Here is a 7,366-nt window from a genome sequence, read left to right as displayed (position 1 = left end):
AGCCTTTGCTCTAAGGTAGGCATTTTGTTGTAACCAAATAGTGTGAGGGGCGCTTTGTGTCTCTGCTGTCTTCCTCCCTCCAAATGGTGGGAAGAAGGAGGTATCCCAGGAAACTTCTGAGGGGATTTGCATCTTTGTAGACCTGAACTGTGTGCGGACTGTCACGCTCACTGGGCAAGCGGTTATTGATTATGCTGAATTTCCCTTTGTTCCTTTGTTTTGGAGAACTTAGAACTAAAGGCAAGTATTAGTCTGATAACTCTGAAAACTATAATCTCTTTATAGCCTGGGAAGGAAAAGCAAACAAACAACAGCTTGGCTTCTTTCAGGTTTCTCTCCTGTTTAAATAAATCTGGCCTGAGGGGCCACTGCTAGGGCATGTGGGTTTTTTATCCTCAAAGCCCATTTATTCCTGAGTGCTTCTGCCAAGACTTTCAATGAGGAAACGAAGCATGAGGGCAGAAGCCCCTGCCCCCATCTTCCCTCACACCACAGCAAAGGAGAGAAGTGCTATTGCCCGGTGCCACAGAAGAAATGATGTGCCAAAGACAATAAAAGATGCTGACTGCAGAGCAGAGACTCCTGCTTGGATCTCCAGGTCCCAAGTTTGGCATCCTGACCATTGGCTGTGGTTATTTCATTTCTAGGAAATAGCTTAGGGTCAACAGCATCAGCCTACATTTGCCTAACGAGGTGCAGGGAACTGAGAGGGAAAGCTAGAAGTTGGGATCTTTTGCTCTCATTCCTCCCTCTCCATCATTGGAGGAGTTTTGCAGGAATCCCTTGGCATTGCCAGAACAGCGGTCCCGGTGGCTGGTAGCGGTGTCCCGGCTCTGGTGGTGTCATACCCTGAAATATTCTGGGTTGTTGTCTGCAGCCCTTCAGATTGAAATCGCACCGCTGGAGTCTTCCTACCTGATGAAGGAGCTATGGTCTTAATACCCCAAGGCCCCTTGCAGCAGGACGTTGTTTTGCTAGATGTCCTCAGCCATCTGTTAACTAGGCAGTCTTGGGGAAAGTCAGCCCTGGGTGTCCAGGGTACAGCACTGAGCCTGGCTGTTGCATCGGCTTTGTGTCCCAAGCAGAGCATCCTGCCTGTCCCGATAGGCTTGTGCAGTTCTGAGTGCTGCAGTTCAGAGGGCACCAGGGAAATAAGTTCTGCCTGTGTCCCGCCTGCCTTCTCCGTATGCCCCTTCTGCTCCGGCCAGGAGGGGCTGCTGCTATAGGGCACAGCAGATGGCTAGAGGGGTTTTCCAGTATTTGCTTCTCTGTAGCCTCTGACCTGGCACTCCGATGGCAGTGCACATGGCAGGGTTCGCAGGCCGAGCACTCTGTTTGTTGTCGCTTTAAGTAGGGATCTGAGAGCGTCAGCCGGTGCTGCACAGGGTCAGCTGTGGGAGTGGGGTGACCTCAGCCTGCACTGCCAGGCCTGATGTGCTGTGCCAGACCCGTCTGCTTCTCCAGCAGCTATTGCCACCAAAAGGAGGGGGAGAGAGGTCATGTATCAGACAGATTTCTGGGTAGCACGGGGTCTCTTTTGTTGGAAAATGCGACTGAATTTGCAGATCACAAAGAAAACGCCGTCTGTCTCATTACTGAGCTGCAATCTGTTCCTGGTGTCCTGCTGCTCCCTCCTCCCCGTTATATTCCTCACCAGGGATTTACTGCTCCTTTTTAATCTGATGTTTTACCCTCTCATTCTCCCATCTTTGCCCCTTTCATTTCCCTTCTCAGAGCTACTACTCCTACTTTTCTCTCGTGCCCTTGCCAGCTGGAGAGATACGCTTCCACTGTGTTGCGCTCAGCGGTGCATTTAAACTGCCCAGCTAGGATCTGCCACCATTAGCTGTGAAAAGACAGGAGCTGCCCTAAAAACGCAATAGAAGAAAATACAGCCACAAGGCTGCACAGGTCTTTCTCTTTTCACAGTGCTCTTGTGACTAGGCATTAAAAAAAACCAAAAACAAACAAACAAAAAAGTCAAAAGCTATCCTTGCAAGATGCTGACAAATTAAGCCCACAGCCTCAGAAAAGCAAGTAAGGGTTCCAGTTTTTTCAGGAAACATCAAAATGGGGGTGGGGGAGGGTTATATCTATGCTTGTCCTGAGATCTATGTAAGACAACTCATGTTGAAGCAAAACAAGGAGAGAAAATGTACATATTTCTATTACAGTAGCGCGCACAGACCTTGGACAAGGTCCATGCTGTCTCCGTGCTTGACAAGTTCTTTGCTGTAGGTTCTTCAGAGCAAGCAGCCCTGGAAAATGGCCCTGGATACTTGTTTTTCTGAGAGAAATATCTGGTGGCAGCTAAAAATGGAGCCCCAATCTGTCACATCTTTAATGACAAGGCTATCTTTTCCTGGCAGGTAGAAGCAGTCTGGGAGGAAGGGCTGAGACATACTGAATTGGAAGAGCTCCTAGAAAAGCCTGACAATCACATATTTCAGGATGTGTGCCCTTATACTAATAATCTAAACATTTGTGCCTAAGAAGGCCAATGGCATGGTATGGCAGGGATATGCTGTTTGTGCTCAAGTGCAGATTCTACAACCTTCCTTTGTACTCCAATGTCTTTGGCATGTGCTGTACAACAAGTCCTTTCCCCCTCGGATAGGGACAGGTTTCCTGTGGTTTGTTCTCAGATTCCTATTTTTCAGCTTTTCCTGTCAAGAGGATACAAGTCTTCAGTGATGCCATCAGCTGGAAGTGAGCGAGTTGCCATTGTGGGTCTGCTCAGCCCCAAGCTTGTTAGTGTTTATTATGCAGCATCGCATGCGCGTGCCAGGCATTGTGCAGCTGCAGGGCTCGGAGCCAGCTGCGAGGTCTCGATGTGCGCCGCAGAATTCCTGATTCAGCAGCAAAATCCCCAAGCTGCCTTCAGCCTCCTGGAAAAACCATCTGCAGGCATCCCGCTTGGGGGGGAACATTGAGTGCCGGCCATGTCAGCCAGCTTGCCACGTGTACTGCAGAGCACACTACCGACGGGACAGCTCCCAGGGGATGGGGCAGCCTGCAAAGCTGCTGGATTGATACCTTACCTTAAGAGTCCCAGGCTCCTCTCTGCTCAAGGTCACAAGCAAAGCACGAGGGGTTCTCTTGCCTTTCTTGCCCTAAAAGTCTAACCCAAAGCCCACCGAAATCTGTGGAAAGACTCACATGGACTTTCATGGATCTTGGGACTGAGGTTGCTGTTCACTTCTGCTCTGTAAGTTGTAGATATGCAATGTCCTGCGAGCACCTTTTATTAGATTTCCTAGGATAAAACAAACACAAAATAGGGGAGGAAGGAGGAAAAGAACAAAATCAACTTTTTCCTTCATCTAAAACAGCAGTAGTTGGCTAGGGAGGGATGGCTTAGAGTTATAGGAATTGCCCGAATACAGTGGCCTAAAATCCTGTCTACCTGGCATTGAGTGGCCAAAAACATCTTAAATAAAACCAGTTAAATGCATCTGAGATAATCTCCTAAGACAATTTTCTACTCTCTTCTCTCTGTTGATAGGCAGGGTATCTTGCCTCTTCTTTCTGGACGCACTTTACAAAAGTCACGTAAGAGGCTAGATGCGTTTTCTGTGTTCACACAGCTGGGACGTGTCCATGGTCCATTTGCCTGGAGCCTAGTGAAACATGTTGTATGATCCGGAATGGAAACTTCCTCCCAACTTTTTGACCTAAGCTTAAGTTAGGGTGCCTGGGGGGATATTAGTGAAAGTAACCACAGAAAAGGAGAGGGCAATTGTTTGACAGCCTTGAGGATAACAGGTGAGTCCAGTGAGCAGGGCTTACCATCACCTTCCCTTTCGTTTGTCCTAGGGCCTCTTGAGGACCCATCAGCGAAGGTGAAGCCAGGTCGGCTGTGAGGGGGTTTGTGCCTGGAAGGAAAATGGCTGAAAAGGTCTTGCACCTCATATTGGCTGTGGCAAGGTCTAGGGATGAGCTGAGCATCACCACTGGTTGACAGCAGACACTCTTAGTAGCCAGAAGACCCAATTCTGAACAGGATTGGGGAGTGTTTCTGACATCTACTTAAACCATTCTGGCTGGTCTTGTTTTAACCCCAAGCTTTGATAAGTGCAGAATCCCAAACCGTGGCTTAGAGGCTTGTGCCCCTTAGAAGCCATCTTTGCATGACAGAGGATACCCACTGGGTTCACAGGCACTGTGACAGGGAGTGAGGGCTTGGCCTCAGCCATGCAGTCTCTCCTTTTAGAAGTATTTTCCACTTTCTAGAAGCAGCTCCTCAGCTGGTGCGGATCACACTCATTCCAGTGACATGTGGAGACTGTTACATGCTTACATCAATCTCAGCATGCCAGTTTATTTCTTTTTACTTAGCTGTTTTGCAACATCTTCACAAATCATTGCTGATATTTTTCATAATTATATTTGAGCAGCTGCATCAGTCTGGAATTTTGCAATGTTCTCACTCACACAGGAGAATGTTTGAAAGCTACTTAATATACAGAGAGGGTCTTGCAAGCCAGCCAGCATTGCTGATGGTGCCACAGTCCTTGCCAGAGCGATGATCTTCCTCAAGTAAACAGTCTCCTCATCTCTCTCAGGTGAGTAGTAACGTGCCTACAAAGTCCCCTTCTCCTTGTCTTTACATGGCAAATCTTGCAAGCACAGGGCTTCCCAGCAGCTCTGCTTTGAAAACCCTTTTTGTAATGCTGAAATCACCTCTTCAGCTGTTTCTGCAGCTCCTGTGCAGGGTCTCCCCTGCCCTGGGCTTAGCAGGCTGCTATAGGACAGCCCTGGCTCACCCCTCAGGAAACAGGGGCAGATACCCCTATGCCCTGCACATAGAGGTAGAGCTGGAGGGGAGAGGGCCTGGGAACAGAAACGAGCAGAGGATTGATTTCTTGTTGGCTGCACAGCAAATACCCGAGCGCTGATCCCTGATGCCCTCCCTGTTAGCCTGACTTCAGGGGCAGTGGGCCCATCTAGTTCTACTCTGGCCTGAGCTTCTTCCTGTTGGGTCAGTGTTGCTGGTTTAGGGAGCCAACGTGAAATTTGGAGGGACGAAGTTTTCATAAATTAGCAATCAGCGCCTTCCTGAGTGATCTGTGTGCTGAAGGAGCTGTGCGGAGAGCACGGGGCTGGCGATATTCTGGTCAATATTGATTTAAGGTGCTCAGGAGAGGAGGTGAATTGAATCTTTCACTTTCACGATGGTGACTCCTTGGTGCTGGCTATGACAAACTCAGATCTTGATGCCTCCCCTGGCTACGGCCCAGGCCTCCAACAGAAGGTCCTCCCTTCCTCTCTCTCCAAATGTATTTACACTATGTCTAGGCTGAGCCACAATGATAAGGAAAAAACACGTGGCTTTTCTTTCTCTGAGTGCTGGGCCCTAGAGGCTTCCTGGGCTGACCTGGCCTGGTGCTTAGGGCTGTGCACAAAGGAAATGTTCTTCTGAGACTCCCCACAGCTCTCGGATCTGCCCCTGAAGCAGGAGACGCAGTGACCTCCATTTCAACATGAATAATTGTAATTGTAGTTCCTGCCCCTCCAGTGATGCAGGTCTTTATTAAACCTGACTAGGGTCTATAACCTCTGCTGGCTGCAAGTCCCCCCAGCTGCTGGCATGCTGTGTGAAGCGCTGTTCGTATTTCCTTCTATTCATGCTAAAGTTACCTGCCATGAATGATGCAATCACGCTGACAAGCAGAGATCGTAAAGAGGTTCAAAGTCCAGGATGGGGAAAGAAAAAAAAAAAAAAAGAAAACTAACGCGAAAATAGAGTTTCCAAGACAGAACCTTGTTGGGGTGGGGGCTGTGGGTAAAATGACAGAGAAGTGGGCTAGGAAATGGGCAATAAGGGCCTCAGGGACAGGCTGCCAAGGCAGAAGTCACAGAGTTGGGGGCAATATCCACTCGGCACCTTTCACTTGCCTATAGCTTTTTGGGTTTAAGCCCTCACAGCCCACATCTGCGTTGAATCCACTGACTTCAGGGAAGTCTGAAATTGAGAAGTGAGTCTCTGGGGGCTGGTGGAGCTCTGGTGCTGGATGGGAATGGCAAGGAACACTGTGAAAGACAAAGATGAGCTTAACTGTGCAGGAAAATGTGAGGCTGAGCTTCTGCAAGCCTTGGTAGCAGCAGATGATGTGATAGGACAATAGCTGTAAGTCGTGGGTTGGGTGGTTCAGGTCAGACACTAAGAAAAAATTTATTCACTGAGAGGGTGGTGCAGCACTAGAAGAGGTTACCCGGAGAGCTCAGGGAACCTCTGTCCTTGGAAGTTTTCAAGACTTGACTACACAAAGCCCTGGTGGATCTAATCTAGTGTTTGCAATAGCCCTGCTGTAGCGGGAGAAAGGACCAGGGGGATAAGGGTCCCTTCCAGCCAACACTTCTATGAATGCCCCTACTTTAAAATTCAATAGACGTGGTCTTATATTGACTTAACCTTCCCAGTAAGCATGTTGGTCAGGTTTTGTTGATGCATTTGTTCCTAGAAACTGATTCTCGCTCACTAAGTATGAGTGAAAATGGGAGGTGGCCTGTATGTTACCCGCAAAGACAAGGGACATTGGTTTTTAGGTTTTTTTTGCTTCTGGCCTTCAGGCTCTGGTAAAATTGGCACAGGCAGCATACTTATCTCTCTGATGATGCAGCACTAAATATCCCCCCATAGCAAGCCCTACTGATGCAATTATTGGGATCTTTTTTTTTTTTTCTGGTGAAAGACTTCTTGGGATCACAAAGCTAATGGCTCTTCAGCACCTATTCCTTGTATGTCTACACTTCAGTTACTGCTGCAAGTAAAAACAGACCATAGCTTGTAAAGGCTCAGGCAAATCCAGTGCTGAATGTTCATTCCTCACCTTTTCTAAACTGTGAGATTTAAACACCTGTTTCTGTTTCACTGTAGGCACAACATAGGACCTTTTAGAGGTTTGTGTGTACAACCTGAGAGACCTCTTCCAGACCAGAGGCTCAAGGTCTGCCCGAGTTGCTCCAGGTTGCTCCTCCTTCCCCTTTTGATAACTTTCACTGTCAGCCAAACCCCCTCCCAGTGTCCCACCAAGACACTCTTCCCACCGATGCCAGTACAGCCCTTCTGCATGCTGTCCACACGCAGCCAGGCTAGAAAGGCCCTGTGCGTGCTTGCAGGGAAGAGCAAAAATCACATTTCCCTTCTGGCCGGTGCGTTTGTTAGGTTTTTATGAGGCACTTCTCTCTGTTACCTGGGGCTGGCTTTCCGAAACTCCGAACATGTGTCCCTGTATTGCCTTATGGGGGATGAGATAGTGGTTCTGGTCAGAGAAGGCCCTCCTTGCTTCCTTTCCTTTCGTCAGAGATATAGAAAATGGTGAACAGTTAATCTACAACTCTGCAGAGTTAAAATACAAATCCC

Source organism: Struthio camelus, chromosome 1, assembly GCF_040807025.1.
Source record: "Struthio camelus isolate bStrCam1 chromosome 1, bStrCam1.hap1, whole genome shotgun sequence".
In the NCBI taxonomy this organism is placed as follows: Eukaryota; Metazoa; Chordata; class Aves; order Struthioniformes; family Struthionidae; genus Struthio; species Struthio camelus.
Note: the sequence above shows the minus strand (reverse complement) of the source record.